This window comes from Thermobia domestica, chromosome 1 (assembly GCF_964235325.1).
Source record: "Thermobia domestica chromosome 1, izTheDome1.hap1.1, whole genome shotgun sequence".
Lineage (NCBI taxonomy): Eukaryota > Metazoa > Arthropoda > Insecta > Zygentoma > Lepismatidae > Thermobia > Thermobia domestica.
Window position 1 is genome coordinate 378,252,605 of NC_137454.1, and position 21,178 is coordinate 378,273,782.

The 21,178-nt window shown below is 35.1% G+C and overlaps 1 protein-coding gene across 1 annotated transcript in view; it reads right to left on the bottom strand.

Moving 5' to 3' along the window:
- Positions 1-465: 465 nt before the first annotated feature.
- Positions 466-21,178, bottom strand: part of LOC145664546 (uncharacterized) — a 425,564-nt gene continuing 404,851 nt past the window's right edge. The window contains exons 2-3 of the transcript XR_014127464.1: positions 5,946-6,058; positions 466-1,021 (exon numbers count right to left, since the gene is read on the bottom strand). The gene's annotated coding sequence lies outside the window, so the exon portion shown is untranslated. The remainder of the gene's footprint in view (positions 1,022-5,945; positions 6,059-21,178) is intronic.

Sequence of the window (21,178 nt, forward strand, 5' to 3'; positions counted from 1 at the left end):
ATAATATTTCAAACTTCCATTCTTCGCTGACTATTCCAAACCAAGCCAATAGGCAATAATTAAAACAAAAATATTTCACTGGAATAGTGGTGTAGTCTACAGTTGGCATATAATGCTTCAATTAATTCTACAAGGAACTAGGCGCACACCATTTGTTTTGTGTGTGTGTGTGAAGGGATCCAAAGCTTAGGGACGGGGCCCAATACTACAAGACGTCTATGTGGTATCTAACGTGTAATTTTATACTCGAAAAGGCGATAAATAATTGTTAGAAATGAAATAACATATTTCAATTTTATGCCACATGGTTATGCCGGGTAGGCTAAAAGAGACGGTGATGATGAGAAACGAATGATTTGGTGGAATGAGTAAAGTGGGAGGAAATGGGAAACCCCGAGGAAACCACGCACACGATGTTTGTCCGCCACAAAGTCCACTTGGCGCAAGCTGAGATCGAACCAAGGACCCCATGCACCACAGGTGAACGCTCTACCACTGAGCCATCCCGACCCTCAAAAAATAATTGTTAAGTAACTGGCAGCTACAGTATCAGAAAAAATATAGAACTACTGTACATTGTTTATTATTAAGAAAAGAAAGAGTACATATGAAATGTAAAATCAAATCCTTGTGCTACATCGATCATTTCTCTACTAAATAAATATAGCTTTATTTAAAAAGTGTATAAGTGATGTTTAGTTGCGAAAGTTTAAAATGCCCGGATACGGTGGACCTTCCGCGTAACTGCGCCACTGCAAGGAACCTACTGGTATCGAAACTAAAAGCGTGACGACTATTCATAAAAACTTACTTGACAATTTCACTAAGGAGAAACAGAGCACGAACACCAAGCGTTGGATGAATAATGGATATTTTTGTAACACTTTTTCGAAGGCCTACTGATATCATTCTGTAGAATTTTCTTAACATAAATGCTGGAGGTAATGGCTCATCACCGCAGTGGCACTAGACTACTCCAAAATCTCCTGTCACTACAGATTCCATTTCAGCAACACTAAACCTGAAAGAATTGAAAACAAATTTATATACATTGTTGTGAAAAGGATTAAGATTATACGATGAAATTGGTTTATGGAAACCATATGATATTCCTTGATTCATTGGGATACGTATTAAATACTCACTGAAGTTTTTACTCACAAACATCGTTTGAAAAATTGGCTTTCAGAAGAACTGATGTTAGCACGTTTACTGTTATACACAAATACACTTAGAAAGATAAGCTTTCACCAAAATTAATTAACGGTAAGTATTGCAAACATAGCAATATTTCACTCAATTAAATTAACAGAAAGTGAACAAACTGTTGGAATATTCGTCGCTAATACTATTAGCTAATGTTAAATTTTTTACAAGCCCAAATTATTTACTTTTAATTAACTTTCCAAGTCTATCAGAGTCTATCCATGAATGATTATACCACTTGTTTTTTAAAGTCAAACTTTAATTCACTTATACAAACTGTATCCCAAAAACTAGGGTTAATAACATAAGCCACACCTGCTTTACTATACACCTAAGAAGCCACACTTGGCTCTTTAACCGAAAACATTAATATCCACTCTTGGCTTTGCAACGTAAGATATCATTATCCATTCTTGCTTATAACTTCTCTTAAACATACAAAAAACTTCAGACACTTACGGCTCATATTCCTACAAAAACTCCATTACACATTTATATGAATAGATACGCATTTCTTTTGTTACTAGAAATTTCCTAACATGTTGTCCGATTGTTCAAAATCAATACCTTATCCGACACTTTAACAAATAGATAATGAAACTCCAAAACATTTGAAATTTGACACTCCTCCCCATTATATCTGAGGTACCAAAAGTGCATAAGGATACGATTCCACTTAGGTCTATAATCTTGGGAAGAAATTGTCCTACGTAAACTCATTAAAAAAAAAAAAAAAAAAAAAAAAAAAAAAAAAAAAAAAAAAAAACGGAAATTCAGGAACGGATTGAAAAAGCGTATGAATCTTATACTCAGTATCTTATATACCGTATGAATCTTATACCCAGTACCTTATATACCGTATGAATCTTATACGGTACCCATACTCTTGTAGTGAACGCCTACAAATTTTAATTAGCTTCCATTGGCAATTAGTTGATATGTTAATTCAGACATAATGTTGAGGAATTTTCATAATCATTCCACTTACAGTTACCTGTAAGTAGAATCATGTTTAAGTCAGTCCCTACTCTACCAATACAGTATACACAAAAGAGATTAAAGAACGATAAAATATGCAATTTAGTCATCAATAAAATAACTAAAATTGCTTAGACTTCTAAAATTTTTAGTTTCGAGGATAAGATTTATAAACAAAAGGAAGGTTCAGCTACGGGAAATCAGTTTGATTTGCTTTGAGATTAGCATCCCTTTTAGCAGCGAGAGTGTATGATACGTAGACCTACAACTTAATATGGGATCCGAGGCATATGTGCCCCCACCAGGAATCGAACCTGAGTCTCCCACGCCAAGGACACGCACGGTGTCCGCTTAGCCACAAGGGAGCTCTATATGAGAAATCTGTTATCTTCTCTTTTAGCTTATAGCTATGAACCATTTTGAATCCACAATTTTACGAGTTCAAAATTTTTCAGATGCTACAGATATCTAGATAATGGAATTTTGATTTTCGAAGAGGAGAATGATTTCGAAGAGTTATTCACGCAATTCAATAAGATTTTCAATTTCTTAAAGTTTATTGTTGAAAAATAAGCAAGTAAAGCTTTACATTTTCTGGACTTAAACGTTATAGAACGAACAAGTTTTTGATACCACTATTTACAGACAATCAGTAGCATGTAATTATTTTGTATATACAAATCGGCATATTGTTACCTAATCAAATCTACCATTTGGAAATATATATTTTAAAAAGCATTTAGATAAAATCTTCGAAAACCAAGATTTAAAACATTGTAATCTTATTTTAGAATTGGGAACCAAGAACGGATACAGTAAAAGTAGTAGGAAAACATGAAAAGCTGAGGCGTAGAAATATTATTAATAATATAAGGAATAACCAAACATGTTGGAAAGAGGAAAAAAGAAATGATAAGTGGGTTCTTTTAACTTTATGATTGGGAATATCACAAAAGCTTTCGAAAATAGCAAATAAAACAAGAGTAAGATCTGGTTTGAAAACTATAATATAGAAAACTCATTGTGTAGATTAGCTACATGGGTACCATTAAAAGAAACATTTCAGCTAGGGTCAAAGAATGTCTAAGAGATATAAGAGTGAAAGAACATATTTCTTAAAACATTTGCAGAACACTCACTATAAAATTACAAAAACCCAATCTTAGGTTAAGATAAGAATAATTTAGACAGAGAATGGGATAACATTAACAGAAAAATAGATTAAGATTATAGCAGGAATTAATATTTATTGAACATTTGAGTTATAATGTTTTTACTAATAAATGCTAATTTGAATTAAAATACATACATTTCTAAAGTGAATTATTTTAAGATTTAACAAAATTTATCTTTTAATTAGGATACAATTAGACGAATGTTGAATAGAAAAACCTTTTGGCAGATCTTCAGTAGTTTCATCGCTACTTAGTAAGAACGTGGAAATTCCAATAATGCGAACATTGTCTGAGAAATATTAAATAGAGAAGAAAGGAGTTTGAATGAAGAGAAAATGCAGAATTTTCAACCAAAAGGGGATTGTCTCATGTCTCAGTACGTTCATATTATGCATGGAGCAAAGTAATCAACAGGAGCTAGAACTTAAATTTGTAAATTTGTGTATCTGAGAATTGTAAACTTAGATTATAGTATAGTAAGGAATAATTAAGGAATAGATATCAATCTAGCAATCGTTTTACGAACCTAAAGTTTCAATGAAACTAAACACTTTTAATGTGCAGATGAAAATTCAAAAGGTAGTTTTAAAAAACAAAGAAAGAAAGAAAGACGGAAAGAAAAAGAAATGTTTTTTTGTGTAAGGAATAGAATTGAAGCAATCGTTTTAAAAGTTAAATTCTGTCCGTTTTTATCGACCAAATTACGTTTATCAATGAAATTAAATGAAATAGAGGCTACTTGAAACACGATGAGGATTTTGAAAGCAAGACTATTCATTACAAACCGCTAGATGTACAAGGAAAGTGTAGAGCAAAGACAGAAAAGTCAAAGTACAAGAAAAATTTAAATAAATGACCGTTAGAAATACAGAAGTTACGGATAGAGAGAAAATCCGTAAACAGAAAATAAACAACAGTGACTTAGTTCGTTAAGTAATAGTAGTTCTCTAAAACGATTCGTGCTGAAGATGGCTATAACCATTTGCCGAAACGTATACAGCTGCATAAATAAAAAGGCGTTATTTACTTTGAGTAAGTAAGGAACTTTAATAAGCATATGGTATTATGTTTATATTCGATTTACTTAGATTTTGACTTAACTAGTGTTAAGATTAATTACCTATGAAATCTAGGTTCACTATCTGATTCGAGCAGTTACTAAAAGTTACGCTACCGAAACTTTATTGTCCATATCTTTTGAAGCAAGAAAAATAGAAACCTGATTGTTGTAACAAAATTTAGTATTGCCCATGCAAATATTTTAAGGAGAAAACCAATGACAACAATTCGTAACATTGAATTGAGTAATTATTTGAGTAACAGGAAGAGACATGAAAGAAATTTGCAAATTGCGGAGAATCAATTGTGAGAAGCTGAAAAAAATAATAATTGCGGTAATTCCTGGTGTAGATGTTTAGTACGTACCAACCTTTATCTGGTGGGACAATTACTGCATGTTGTTTTGCAGCGTTGCCAGCTGTAAAGACTATATATTTTATGTATTCAGAAAAACACCTTCTAAAATGGCAACAATGTTCTGGTAGCAACACTATTATAGGTGAATCTCATCATCGCCCATGTAGAGCAACGTGATTTATTAATAAAGTAATTCACTTTTTTTAAGAATTACTTTTAATTGTTGGTGGCCAACATATACTTTAAACTATCTTGAGTTAACGTATTTTTCAACTTGTATTTTTTTATAATTCCAACTATGTGGACTATTGGCCTGCGTTATGCCTACCGATGTGTTGCTAGAGTAATGTAGTCTCCCTCCCAAAGACTTCGCAATGGGAACTCTATATTAAGGTTATGCAAGATTACTTTATAAAGGGGTTCAGCTTTTCTTATGCTCAAAATGAAATGCAGAATTATAATTTCGAAATCAGCTAGATTTAACTAATGTTTAATCTTTTCTGTAAGCTGTTCTTTTCTAACTTCATTCATATGAAATTATGAATTAAAGTTACTTGCAATACGCTGTTACAAGGTTTTCAAATATGCAATATAAATAGTCACCAAAGTCTCTGAGAAATGCTGCTAGTTTCTGGGACGTACACACAAGAATTAGAATATCATGAACGGTATCTAGCTAGCGTAGTGTCTGGATTGATAACTATGAATAAAGATAGCAAATAAAGAACAACAGAAACGAATCATTAGGAACTAAATTTCAAAATGTCTGACAAGGATATGTTTGCGTATTTTTCTGTTCTTTTCTGTAGCCATGAAGTTATGGTTCTATGTTCAAATTACTATTAGTAAAGAATTTAACTGTACTACTAATTACTATTAGTAAAGAATTAAACTGTAGTACTAATTACTATTAGTAAAGAATTTAACTGAACAGGAAAGCTTTTTATTTACCGAGTTTTTTTTCCCAAGAAGGATAGTTTTATATTATTTGATTTACATTAAAACACATCACGTTCGGGGAGTAGGGTTAACTTCCGAGAGAGCTCCGCTTCCCCCTCTGAGGTCGTCATTAGTTCTGAGTGGTTATTCATTTAAATAAGACTAGTAACATATCAACATGTAATATTTCAGCAATTGAGCATGATCTTGTGAAAGCGAATTGATACTTACATTGTTAGATGCTCTATTATAGTTTCGTAACCAGACTTATCCTTCTCCAGGAGGTACTGAGGAAGAACAATAATTGTTGGCTGTTTGTCAGTGGATAAAACCCACGTCACTACCTAAAAATATGGAGTGCAACTAAGTGCAGAATTAATAAATATAAAAGTAAATAATTTACTCATGTTTTAATAGTATATTTCTTATAACATTAGTTCCTGGAGAATTGATCTAGTGCCTAGTAAAAATATTTATATAGAACCAAATCCATATATACGAGTAGAATTAACCAGATCTATACTTCGAATTAATAATATAGAATAATTTGATGGGGTAATATCTGCCATTCAACAAAAGTATCTACGATACAAAAGGAAACACTAAGATTAATGCTACCATTTCCCTTTTATATCTAGAACATTTGCTTTCCCATCAACGGCTAAGTACATTCCCATTACTGTGTATCGCTTTCTCTTTCTGTCAGATATATATGTAGATTCCCAAAATCTCATTTATTCGTATGAATAAATGCAATTTTCCATTAAATTCTGACTTTCATAATGCAATACTAATATCACAAAAGATTATTCTCATTTACACTACTTCAGGCTAAGAAGCTCAGAAACTATTATATAGGAATAAAATTAGCATACAGAGTTGTTCAGCCTACGTTTGGTCGATTTCGTTCTTTCCCCCTCCTGGGCAGAATGAACTCACCCAACCTGGCTCGTAGCGTCCTGCAGTGTTGTGCAGTGGCTTCCTGGGAACGGTGCTTTTTTTTTTTTTTTTTTTTTTTTTTGCGCGGACGACAATAACACACAAAACAGGACTATTGTTGTGAGTGTTGTGTTAAATTTGTTTCCAAGTGTGTGGGTTTCCGCTCTGTGACCAAAATGCCGCAAAAACTAAACCGGTTTTGGGAAGGCTATGTTGCGGCTCTTTATGACGCTCACTTTATTAGTGTTTCTGTCATTAGAAAACAGTACAAGAAGAATGGTTGCAACATCAGTTTAAGTGGAATAAAAATGTTATTAAAATGTACAAGGGCAACGAAGCTCCACCATTTGGATCACCAAGGAAGTTGCCTAGAAAGCGGGAATGCACCAAGACTACCTCCACCATGCAGAGAAAACTTCGCAAAATGGCAATGCAAGAAAATCCGCCAACACAAAGGTGTATGACTAATCGTCTTGACGTGTCTTTCGGGACAGTGAGACGGATGTTACGCCATCAACTCAAGCTGGAAAAAGTCATAAAAGCTCACGGCCATCTTCTCACGGATGCTCATTAAAAGGAACGGAAGTGTAACGCCCGGAAGCTGTACGAACGTCATCTGGCAAAACAAAGGCGGATGTATGTCGTAACGCTCCATGAAGCATGGATTTACCTTTCCGACTGCGGCAAACCGAGAGCCATCATGTACCGAGAGAAAGGCGCCAAGAACTTCAGAAGGTGGGTCAGTGTCTGTAAAGAATCTTTCCCAAAATGGTTCATGGTCGTTACTGGGTACTGTTATCGAGATAAACTGAAGATTCGTAGGGTGGCAAAGAACTGCAAAATAAATTCGCAGTATTTTCAGGAGCAGATCATGTGGCCGATCTACGAACATGAGACTCCAACAATGTACGGAAATGACGCCAATCCGGTACGCATTCACATCGATAAGGCCTCATCACATACCTCACGATCATGTCTCGCATCCTACAAGGAGATGGAGGAGGCAGGTGGTATACAGGTGATGCCTTTCAATGACGTACCTGTTAAATCTCCAGATGCAAGTCTTATGGACTATTGTGGTTTTGGATTGCTGAAGCGGGCTCTGGGAAAACGGCGTGTGACAACTGTGGAAGGAGTTTGGAAAGCTGTCATGGGACAAAGGGAATTGGACAAGATTCCCCTTCCAGTTCTTCAAAGTAGTCTATTACAGAGGAAACTACGCTGTGGGGCTATTGTTAGAAACCAAGGGAAACACATCGAGCACTTACGGACCTGGCGCCATGGATTCTTCTAAATTTTTAAGTGTCTAAATTGGCCAATGTAGACTGAACAACCTCTGTATATACTAAACTTTCAAATGCTGTCAAAATGCTAAGGTTAAATTTTCTAAAACAGCTTAGGTTATTATTACACTATCATCTCTTCTATAATACAGAAGACCATCGTATTTCCAAGTAGATCTTTTCTCTAAAATATCAAGGTTAAAGATTATTTTGTGTGTCAAGCAAGTATGCTGTTAGTACAGAATGTATCATTCGTTATCTTGTACTGTTATTTGAATGTATAGTATTTAAAGCTTATATCTATATATAAAGCCATGAACTCCCAGCTAGCAAGGGAGAAAAATAAATTAAAAAAGAAAAGGGAAACAGTTATAATAATTTGTTAAAAGACATAGTGGCATATTTCATACATTCATCGTAGTACTGTCCCACATTCTCACCTTTAGGGCCATTTTATCATTTTCGTTGTGGTTGCCTAACTCTTGTAGTTTTTTCTCACATAGTTTATGCTACATGAGCAAAGTATTCATACTATACTGAAAATTATAAGTCTCTGTCATATAAGTTCCGAAGCATTCCCGCACATTAAAGATAAATAATTACAACTACTTCTTAAGCATATGGAATACCACAAATTACTCCCCTAAGAATGTTCCTCGCCTATCTTTTCTCCAATATTTCGAGCGTGATTAGGACACTCATCCTCAGGGGCAAACGATGGCTTAAATTCTTTTTCCCATTACTAATAAGAGCAATTTATAACTATTGGGAAGGGTAGGTGGCTATAAGTACCGATAAAATTTAAACAATATTCATAAATAATAATAATTGAAATGATAATATGAGGAGATCATTTTGTGAAAAAGGACCTACGTTTTTCTGTGCCCCTAAAGATGAATGTCGAGGGTCAATTGAGCCGAACCCATGTTTTGTCCTAATCGGGCCTGCTCGAGCTGTTCTCTCAGTTGAATCTAGCTGAGCCGGTTGACATCACTACCCGGATTGGGCTTCTTAGGTTCAAAAATTCGACCGTCAAAATCTCAGCTTCGATGGTATGAACTACAGGGTATACTCATTTAGATTGGCTCTCACGACATTTGAGGCTGTCTCGCTACAAATCTACCGTCTCGTTATCGAGACGAGACGAGATGCGAGCACTCGATCAGTGTCCCCTCTTGTGAGCAACACTCCACATTACTGCTTATATTTCTCATGGCTTTCGCTTTCAAGTCTAATCAGGTCATGAGTTCAAAACGAGCTAAGCGAGCGAGCCATTTATCAAACTCGACTTGACGCGAAACTCGGCCCGGAACTCGACTCGAGAAAATTACCTTGGACTCGACTCGAAACTCGGCTCGAATTTGAGTCGAGTTTTAGCTGGACTCTTGCCCATCCCTAGTCATATTTAAATATTCTATTCTAAAGCAAGAGACTGTTGATTCATTCTACACTTATGCACATCCCGATATAATTCCAAAAACATTGTGATTTGCAGTCATTATGATAAGACTATAAGAATATGTTAAGCATGCAACTCCAGTCTTGGGAAGTAACGTAACGCAAGTAACGTTTCCTAGTAACGCGTTACATTTTTTCAAAAGTAACTGTAACGCTAACGCGTTACAAATTTTTAAGTAACGAACCTAGTTTGCGTTACTTTTTTCGCGTTACATTTCGGATGAGTAACTACAATATATGTATTTTTTTTTTCGGAAAAAAAATGTTTCTTTCCTGTAAGTGAATTTCTGAGAATGAAACAATCAAGCATGAACTACGTATGTCAGTGACCGACAGTCACAGACACACAGAGAAACAGATAAGTTCGTAGTGCTACTTGCTGTTGTTTGAAGATGAGGACAGCCTTAGGGAAATCACGTGTACTGATTGCAAGCACCTGGAAGATTTTGTCGTAGATTTTGACAGCTCCAAATCAATACATTCAGTGAGTGAACTACGGTGTAGGAGTGCAATGACACCGGTAGTCTATTTTACTTTGATTGGTGTTGTTTTTATAAAGATGGAGAACTAAAATATTTTACGGTTCGAACATTTGAAAGAATACTTTTTTGTTAAGAGCTGAGGATGATGGTGCACAGAGTTTAAAAGTAAAGTGTCTGAAGTGCTCCGGCGGAAAATATTTATCAACAGCTAGAGTGCCATAATTAACGATTTACAGCAAGGGGTTAATAAGAATAAACTGTGTTCTGATGAGCAGGCCTACTTTATTACTAGAAAATAGTTTGTTGATGGTATGTAATATTGGAGTTCTTTCAGATCAGTTTGCTTATCCTCGAGTCCCGTTGATTATAGAGTTTGAAACTAGCTTTAAAAAGCATATATCGATTTTAGAGTTACTGTCAAGTTTTGATTCACTCCCAGTTCCTGTGTTCTCATTTTATTAGTTGTACTGTAATGTTTCTCTATATTCTGTATTTTTAATTTTACATAAAACATTATTATATAATTAGTTTAGCAGAATAATAATAAGCAACCATTTTTTCTAACGCATAGGGATGAGCACGAGTCAAGCTAAAGCTCGACTCGACTCGAATTCAAGTCGAGTTTCGAGTCAAGTCAAAGGTAATATCCTCGAGTTGAGTTCCGAGCCGATTCAGTTTTTCGCGTCGAGTTAATGGCTACCAGTCGAGTTTGATAAATGACTCGTTCGTTTTAACTCGTCTTGAAATCATGGCCTGATTACACTGGAAAACGAAAACCATGAGAAATGTAATCTAAACAGTAATATGGAATACTTTTAGTGTTGCTCACGAGAGGGGACACTGCTTGCATCTCGTCTCGTCTCGATAGCGAGAACACGAGAAATTGTTTATAACAAGCTTAGCTCGGCTCGGCTCAACTGAGAAGATGGCTCGAGCCGGCTCACTTTGGGTGAACCATCGGCTCGAGCTGGCTTGGTAAGGATGAGCCATCTGCTCGGTTCGGCTCAACTGAGCCGAGGGTTGGGTGAGCTGCTGGCTCGGCTCAATTCGGATCGATAGTGAATGAGCTGTGAGCCGAGCTGCTTGAGTCGTAGACAATTCTAAACCCGGGCCGAGCAGTTTTGAAGATATTTGGCCAGTGTCCTATAACTTTTAACAGTGTTTGGCTCGAGCTCGAATACTCAACCTAGACCCTCAACCCAAATTCAGAAGCTCGTAAACATTGTGATCCTTGACTCCTAGACTTCACGACTAGCGAGGTTGGCAATGAACTAGTAGTACTTTAGTATTCAAATACAAACCGCCTATCTTTCATTTTTATATACAGTGTTATTATTATTATTATTATTATTATTATTATTATTATTATTATTATTATTATAATAATAATAATAATAATAATAATAATAATAATATAAGTTGTAGTAGCAGTAGTGTCATTGATAATAAGTATACTGTCTATGTAAAATACTTGTTGGATGTACTCGAAACTACACACCGGATTTGGCTCGACTCAATTCGAAACTCGACCCGATTAGAGTCAAGTTGGAAATAATTTTTTGAGTCGAGTTTTCGGGTCAAGCTCAAAGATGTCTGTTTCTATTCGAATCGAGTTTCAAAGGAAACTCGCTCGAACTCGCTTGTGTCCATCCCTACGAGTAACGCAGTATGGCATTTTATCAATGTTACATTATATGAAAATGTTCATATATCAAGTAAAAATTTGTCCTTGCATTTACATAAAGCGATTCAGAACATGCAATAATAATAATAATAATAATAATAATAATAATAATAATAATAATAATAATAATAATAATAATAATAATAATAATAATAGCGGTAGTAATAGTAGTACGGAAAATTGAAATCAACTTTTTTCACATTTTTAAAGTTTCGGACCTAAAAAGTAAAGTAACAGTTACTTTTTGGGGGCAAGTAACGCGTTACTAACGCGTTACATTTTAAGATAAAGTAAAGTAACTTGTAAAGCGTTACATTTTTACAAGTAACTTACCCAACTCTGTATTTGGCAATCAAATAATTAGCTTCGTGTTCTATCCTGTTCTAAAAATGAAATTATGTACTGCAACTTTGAAATCAAGCTTTACCACTTGAAGAAAAAATGGAATAGGAGAATTACTATGTGATGCCAATATCAGGTATAATCAGGGATAGTTTTGGTTTGGTTGGTCAGAGGGGACGCTAAGGCGAGCTCTTGCTCCGGGCGACAACTAACCTAGCTGCGTCACTGGCCCGATCTCTATAAATTGACAGGCCAGCAAATGTACGTTCAAACTTCGAAAGATGATTGTTCATATAGTAAAAAGTATTATAAAAAAATCAACTGCTGCCTTATTAGTAATATTTTCTACCCATATTGCAATCGTGTGAACCCTCGGTAAAGAGACAGAAATATTCCAGGTAGGGCTAAGTGTGCAGTTGGCTTTCAGTTCATAATAATAAAAGTAGTGGATAAATCTACTGAAGGATCACGTTTTACTTCTGGAATACTTTTTGAACATTTGGGTGAATTTAACCCTTTTAAATTGTGGCTTTTTTGAGGTATTTTGTAGACTTTCACTCAATCATCTAATGCGTCAAGACTATTTATTGTAAAATCATGATTCATACCCCGTTTTGTTTCTAGTAAAGCAGTGTTTCCAACTGCGTCCGTAAAAGTTCCCTAAAGTGTACCAAATGCGAGAAATTTCCGCTAAAAGTGGGGAAAAGGGATTTTCTTTTTTTTAAAATCCCTTTTTCAGTGCAAATCTCTCCCTTTTGATATAGGATACGATCATGGGAATGCTACTAAAAAAAACTTTGCTTTATGGTGAAGAGAATGAGATACAAATAGTGGCCCTGGAATGAATAGTTTTGATGCTACAGCCGATTTACATATTTTCCCTTGATAATACCTTTTTAGTGAATTTTTGTACTGTCATTATCATCATCACGACTGTTCATTGTGGGAACATGAATTGTTCTTCGCTTTCTTTGCCATGAACCAGTCTTTCAAACGGTACGACTTGCATGTCTCTAGCATGTACCATAGTGGAGAAAATTTGCAATTTTTTTTTTTGTAAAAAATCTCTTTTTCTCCGATTTTGATCCCCTCTGGCCGACCCCTGTGTCAACCCACAGAGCCCCCAAAAAATCACAAACATACTACATTCTATGTGTAATAAGTGTACGAAGTTTCAATGTTATATCTTGGTAAATAAGAGAGGAAAAATATTGCCTCATGTGCAAACAGTATCAGCTTTCCCCTATGTGAGCAATGGATAACCCATTTTTATATACAAATTTCCAGACTCAGCCCTAATTATTGTAGAGACATGATTGATACACCGTTTCGTTTGGCCAAAACCAGTCTTTTAAACGGTACTACTCGCATGTCTCTAGCATGTACCATACTGGAAAAAATCGCGAAAAAGAGAAATTTTTGTCAAAAATCTCATGTCTGCAAAATGAGTTATCCTTTGCTCACATAGGGGAAAGCTGGTACTGTTTGCTCATGGGGCAATATTTTTTCCTCTCTTATTTTTCAAGATATAACATTGAAACTTCGTACAGTTATTACATATAGTATGTAGTATGTTTGAGATTTTTTGAGCTCTGTGGGTTGACACAGGGGCCGGCAAGAGCGGTCCAAAATCGGTGAAAAAGGGATTTTTGACAACAATTTCTCTTTTTTGCGAATTATTTCCACTATGGTACAGGCTAGAGGCATGCGAGTGGTTCCGTTTGAAAGACTGGTTCATGCCAAAGAAAACGAGGTATGTATCATGACTTTAGAATAAATAGTGATAATACTGTAGATACTTCACTAAAGTAATTGACTAAAGATGTAAAAAAAAAATGAATAAAGAAAAAAACGAGATTTTTTTGACACACGTCTGTTGACTCTAGCAACATGGGTCATACCTCATTTCCTTCAGCGTAAGGCAGCCTTTCGAATGGTACCTCTCAAATTTCGCTATCGTGTACCTGTAAAGATAAAAATGTGGAAAAGGGAATTTTTCTTTAAAAAATCCATTTTTTCTATTTTGGACGAGATTTTCCCGCTTGTGGTACATGATAGGGAAATTTGAGTGGTACATTTCGAGAGCCCGTCTCATAACGAAACCAACGAGGTACAAACCATGATTCTAGGGTAAATAGTAATGTGTCAGGGATTTTTTGAAAAAAAAAAAAACTTCTCAAATATACCCCTTTTTTTAAAAACCTATCGTCCATGTTTGTGACGTCACAGCCCCAGACAGAGCACGCGAGGCTGCAAAATGCCCATAAAATGTTCTATGATGCTTCCATATTTGAATGAATGCAAAAAAAAAAAAAAAAAAGGTCTAAAAAGCTTTACTAGAGACTTATAAAAAAATTCCGCACAGTAGAAATATGAACTGATTTTATCATTCCAACCATCGCAATCACTCCAACCATAAAATTTTCGTTCTATTTGTGTTTTCTAGAGAAAAGAATGAAGCTAGATTTTACCAAAATGCTAAATAAAGATGTTAGATGCTAAGTGCGTGTGAATTATGGTAGATTTAGCACCAAAATGCTAGATATAACTCCAATGGTAGCGGCTGATTAGTATTTTGCTATATGCAAACAATGTTTCTTCCAGACCCGTTTTTTTGGGGGTGCCCCACCGGAGCAGACCAAAATAATACGTTTATAACATAATATAATAGTATCAGCAGTGCCCCTCCGGAACATTATTTCTGAAAGAAACACAGTATGCAACGATATTAGAATCTCTTCGAATGGAAACTAATCAGACAAGTGAGTCGATTGACATCAAGGTTGCTAACTTCAGAAAAAATACCGTTTTTTGCCTTTAAAATTATCATCTATTAGTTATGCACGCGATGTTTGTAGAAACATGTAGGATATAATGTTAGTAATAATTGCAATAATACAAAATAAACTTATGTGATAATCTTTAGTTTCGGATTCAAATCGCCGTCAGTATATTTTAATTCTTATTAACACTAGCCCAAACAACAACAATATTTTCATTCTCTTCTAGACAGCAATTGAATTTAAAGAATGGATGCAGGATTATCTCAAATAATTACTGAATTTTTTTAAAGCGGGAATAACTGTTAAAAACCTCTGTGTATGCTTTAAATTACTTGTAATCAGGGTGGAAAAAAATCATGATTTTTAAAAAAAAAATCATTTTTGTTTGATTTTTTTGATTTAAATCGATTTTTTTGATTTAAATGAAATCTTTCTCCTCGTATAATACAAGTCGCGAACTGAAGAAAAAGCATTAGGAATTAGTATTAAATGCTAATTATGCCATTTAAGTGAAAATATTGGGGTTGAATTTTGAATTATTCCCAACCGTTAAACTATATCAATCCCAAGCAATGTTTCTTAACACTTTTATATTATGGCTCTTTTTAAAGATAAATTATAGACTTTCAGTCAAGCAGCTACAGCATCATCCCTATTTATCCTAGGATCATGGTACATGCATCACTCTCTTTAGAATAGAACAGCTTTTGAAACGGTAACATTCACATTTCCCTATCATGTCCTTGAAGCGGGAAATTCTGAGTAATAATAATATTTTTTTTTTTACTATTTTTAAAATTGTTTGATTCCCTCTGGATTCCCCTGTGTTAACGCACAGATCTCAAAATCAACTGGGAAATACTAAGGGGTGTACTAAATGTGTGTACAAAATTTCAAGCTTCTATCTTGAGTAGTAAGGGTGAGAAAATTATTTAACAGTGAGCTAGGAACATTCCCACAATGCCCCAGATGACCCGGACGTAATATAAAAATTTCCTCAGACATCCCTATTTATCCTAAGATCATGATTTGTACATTATTCTCTTCAGAATAAAAAAAAAATCAAACGGTATCCTTCAAAAGTTTTCATCATGTATCTGGGGCGGGTAAATCACGAAAAAAGGAATTTTGTTTTATATATATATATATATATATATATATATATATATATATATATATATATACGAGGGTTGCTATATATATTTCTGGCCTAGGCAACACTAAGTGTTGCCAGGTGCAATCTGACATTTCCATTGGAAAGTTTGACATTTTGTAGCATAAATGTACTCAGAACTTTTTGACTTACGACAATTTTTTTTTCTTTTACAGGTACTTGAAGAAATCAACTTGGCAAAAAAATGGAATTAACTCGTGAACATTTTCGTGCGATCATTTTTCACAACTTTCGACGTGGATTATCACGACAAGAGTGCATCGATGAACTTAAATCTTTGTATGGCGACGAAGCACCATCCTATAGCACTGTGAAAAACTGGTACAACGAATTCAATCGTGGCCGACGCTCGCTCAAAGACGAATTCCGTGAAGGTCGTCCAAAAACAGCCGTTGTGCCAGAAAACATCGATGCCGTACGTGAACTGATAATGCAAGACCGTCATGTGACTTACCGTGAGATAGAGGCATGCCTAGGCATTTCTTCCACCAGCATACATTCGATATTGCATGAACACCTGGCCGTAAAAAAGGTTTGTTCTCGTTGGATCCCGCACAATTTGACAATCGCTCAAAAGAAAGCTCGTGTGGATTGGTGTAAAGAAATGCTGAAAAAATACGATCGCGGTGCTTCAAAAGACGTTTATAAGATCGTCACAGGTGACGAATCATGGATCTATGCGTATGAGCCCGAAACAAAACAGCAATCGACCGTGTGGGTCTTCCAAGACGAGCCAAATCCAACGAAAGTTGTTCGTGGAAGAAGCACTTCGAAGCAAATGGTCGCCTGTTTCTTCGGCATAACTGGTCATGTGGCGACTGTTCCGCTTGAGCAACGTAGGACGGTCAATTCTGAGTGGTACACCACCATTTGTTTGCCTGAAGTCTTCGGAGAAATTCGAAAAATGAACAAGAGAAGACGAATCATTGTGCACCATGACAATGCGAGCTCTCACACATCGGCTCAAACCAGCGCATTTTTGACCGGCCAAAACGTCGAAGTGATGGGTCATCCGCCGTACAGCCCTGACTTGGCACCCAATGACTTCTTTTTATTCCCACACATCAAGAAAAAAATGCGTGGTCAACGATTTTCGTCGCCAGAAAATGCTGTTGAAGCATTCAAAAACCATGTTTTGGAGGTGTCTCAATCGGAGTGGAAAAAGTGCTTCGAAAATTGGTTTGAGCGCATGCAAAAGTGTATAAATCTTGATGGAGAATATTTTGAAAAACAATAAAACCATTTTCGTTGATAAATATTCGTATTTTCATTATTAGGCCAGAAATATATATAGCAGCCCTCGTATATATATATATATATATATATATATATATATACCTCTGTGGACCCCTTCCCCTGTTTTAAGGCAGAGATCTGAAACAAATCTGAAAAATACTGAGGGGTGCACTGAGTAAATGTGCAAAATTTCAATCTTATAGGTGCAAAAGTATTCTAAGCCTGCGAAAAATAATATTCCCCAAATACCCCAGATTCCCGCATAAAACAGGATCTCAGATAACAGTTTCCTGAGACATCCCTATTTACCCTAGGAGCATAGTACGTATCTACATCATTTTCTTCAGAATAGAACAGCTTTTCAAACGGTACCATTCATATGCCTCCATCTAAGGCGGGAAAATCACGAAAAAAGCTATTTTTGTTAAAAATATCCTTTTTTAAAACATGTTTGCCCCTCTGGACCCCGCTGTTTCCACGCAGAGATCTGAAAACATCTGCAAATTATTAAGGGATGCACTGAACAAGTGTGCAAAATTTCAGTCTTCTGAATGCAAAATGTAACCTACCAAAAAATAATAATAATACGCATAATAAAAAATATCTTTTTAAATTTATGGCGTCATCACACACTATGCCTCAACGCAGAAAGGCGTGAAAGCATATGTAACGTGTTCTAAAATGCCTCTAGTCTTGAAGAAAACGAAGTAAAAGCCTTATTGATACTTTTTTAATGGAATAATGAAGGTTCTATCTTATCACCTAAAAATAGCTGATATCGTTTAAAAGGCTAAGCATTAAGGAAAAAGTACAGCAAAGTTTATCAAAATGACACTTTTTTTCACAAAAGTTACTGATATTTGGCAGAAGCCTATTTTTAAAAACTCAGAACTAGCTTGCGGCATAAAATACGTAAATTTCGCCTAAAATTATAAAATTAACAAAAAAAAATTTTTTTGGAGAGGAGATAGGACCTCTCTAAATACGACCTATTATCTGGGAACAAACAAACAGACACGCACAAAAAAGAATTTTCGTCTTAAATGTCGATGGTTCAGGTTCAGGTCCAGGTTCAAGGTATTTTCCTTCCTTCTCTTCGGAAGTTTGGATCCTGGAAAAAAAAAGTAAGTACTGTTTTTTTTTTTTCATTTAACGTTTTCCATTTTTTTTCAACCAAAATTCAAGAAGTTCTTTGGTTTTTTCCATTTCTTTCTCACTTAGTTCCTTCCATTTACATTAAAGCCTAGCCTCTAAGCTAATTTAACCAAATTTCCTTCCTCTTTCATTTCATCGATCCATTTCCATTTTTCCCTGATTTTTTGGGTTTCTTCACATTTTAACAATATGTGTTGTAATGTTTCATCTTCTTTAAAACATAATTGACATTTTTCATTCACTTCTTTAAATTTTTCCAATCTTACCCCTGTTTCAAGGTTCCCTGACCTGGCTTTGAAAAGTAAAATGCTTCCTAAATCATTGTTCATGTAATTTATTTTCTCATAACTCTTTTTATGTGTGTATATTCCTTTTAAACTGCTCTTCTTAACAACTTCTTCATACCACTTTTCCTGCGCTTTCTCTTTAAATGTTTTTTCTGTGATTTTTTCCCAATTTTTATAATTTTCTTCTCTATGCCAGCGGGTAGTTTGATCATACTTTCTTTCTAATTTCCTAACTCTCCTAAACCATTTCGTGTTCTCCCCTTTTCTCATATGTTTCGTGGCCTCATGCACCACTTTTACTAATCTTGTTTCTTCCACAAATTTTAATCTTCCAAGATATTTTACTTTACTCACACCTTCTCTTTTTTCAAAATCACTCCATCCCATTTCTCCTGTTATTGTTACATTTGCACTTAATTTATTTGCTCCTAGGGCAAACCTTCCTATTTGATTTTGTGTTGTAATTCTTGTGATTTCCCCGTTGAAATAGTTAACGATTTTAAAATCCAAACTCAATGTTACGAAAAGAAGAAAGCAGGGTTGCTCCGTTACCTGTTCAAAACGGGATTTTCCCTAATCATCCTCTGCATAACACTTGTTTTCATACTATACTGTACATTTAAATCTCGTTGTATTATGATTATTAACTTCCATAATCGAAATAACAGAACAGAAAGGGGATTTTACTTATTTTCACTTTAAATTAATTTATTTTGGAATTTCATTTAAATCAATCCACCCTGCTTGTAATACACATCTACAATTTATTTTCATATTCAAACACTGAAGAAAGTGTGTTTTATAATTATTGTATTCCATCTATTACCACACGTGTGAATTACTGTATAATATAACATTCAAAAAGTCTCATTCATACTTGATTTCAATTTATTATTCTCAAGGTATACTAGGAACCACCGTAGGTGACTACAACTAGTAATCCTTTACAAAAAGTAATTAATGTTTGTTAGCGTTAAGTATAAGATGTACCGCAGCGCTCTCTCCACTCATAAAGGTTTATAATATATAATCTCCTTGCGCGACTACAGAAATATTCAACAAAACTTTTATAACAGATTTTAGTATTGTAATATTGCTTGCTTCTAATCGTAAGATATAAATAACTGCTTTCTTCTTTCTTGTTAAAATTTGTTACTATACAAAAAATGCTTGAAACTGTTATCAGTAAGTTGACTACTGAATGTGCTGCTATCTTTTGGTCATAAAAGAAATTATATCCGAAGAATTTAAGATACATTAGAAGGAAGGAAATTTCCACATCGAGCTCTTTTACATTGACCTTTGAATCAAAAGATAAATAAATTATCTAAATCATCAGTACAGGATTGATAATTTCTCAGATTAAGAGAACATTTTACCCTACGTATATTTGGTGCAGATGTACTGTACGGGTCCAAATGTGGAAAATTTACAGAAGTTTGACATAGCGCAAGGTGACTTTGCACTTTGAAACCGTTATATTCCGCGTGAATCAGACGAAAAAGAGATCGATAAATATTACGGATACACAAGAGAGTCTTGGGAAGTAAAGTAACGGAAGTAACGCGTTACTTGTAACGTGTTACTTTTTAAGTAACTCTTCCTAGTAACGCGTTACATTTCATAATAGTATATACAGGGTGGCCCATTTTAATCTTTCTACAAAAATATCTCGAAAACGGTTTCACATAAATAAACCGAACAACTCAAATAGGAAATACCATGGGCACATCGAATGGTGTTGTCGCTCTGGCTCTCAGGACCACCCTTCGTGGGGCCCCAAGGCCCGACTTTTAAGATTTTACGGAAACATGAGGTGAGTGATACTTCGTTCGATAGACCTTTAGAAACTTAAAAGCGTTGTGGAAAAAGATATTTCATATCGTTCACCGTAGTCAAAAAGACGGAAAACATGGTGCTGGTCAGCCGCGTAACAATATTTGAAATATAGGAGGGGGCAAGTCTTTTTGTTGCGCCTCTCTCTCAAGAGCGCCCCCCCCCCATCACAGCGCGTAATTTCCACTAAGTTCTACAGTATTACTGTAGTTTTTATTTGCATGTGTGTGGGAAAATAGTTGTAATTTACGAAAAAAGCTATACATTTGAAAAATTAAAATATTAGACTTACTTGAAGTAAAGACAGCTTCTACACCCGCCCAATGTATTCATTCAGCACAAGAGTTGCACATTAGTAAAACTAGTAGACCTCATTTGATTTGCGTCGGGATACGTATGAAGTACAGTTTATTAATAATTAATCACTAAATAGTACATCATTGTTCCGTATACGTTCGGTACCAAAATTACATTCTCTCTCCAGGACTCAGGCTGAAGACATATCACAACCACAAAGATTTTTTTTTTCTGCAGTGATCAACAGACTCTTACACCTACACGCACACTTTTCTTATTTTACTTTCACACCACATTAATCTTCAAATGTTTCAGTACATAGACTGTACTACACTTTGTATTCGTATACCTGACTAGAGATTCAAAATAGCCGAATTTTTGAGACATGCTTTATTTTCACTTTTTTTAAATCGGCTTTTGGAGAGAAAATGGAAATTTTCGCTCTTTTGACACATCTAACATTTCATAAGTGCCACCTTGGTTGCCTTACCATGATATCAAGTTCTTG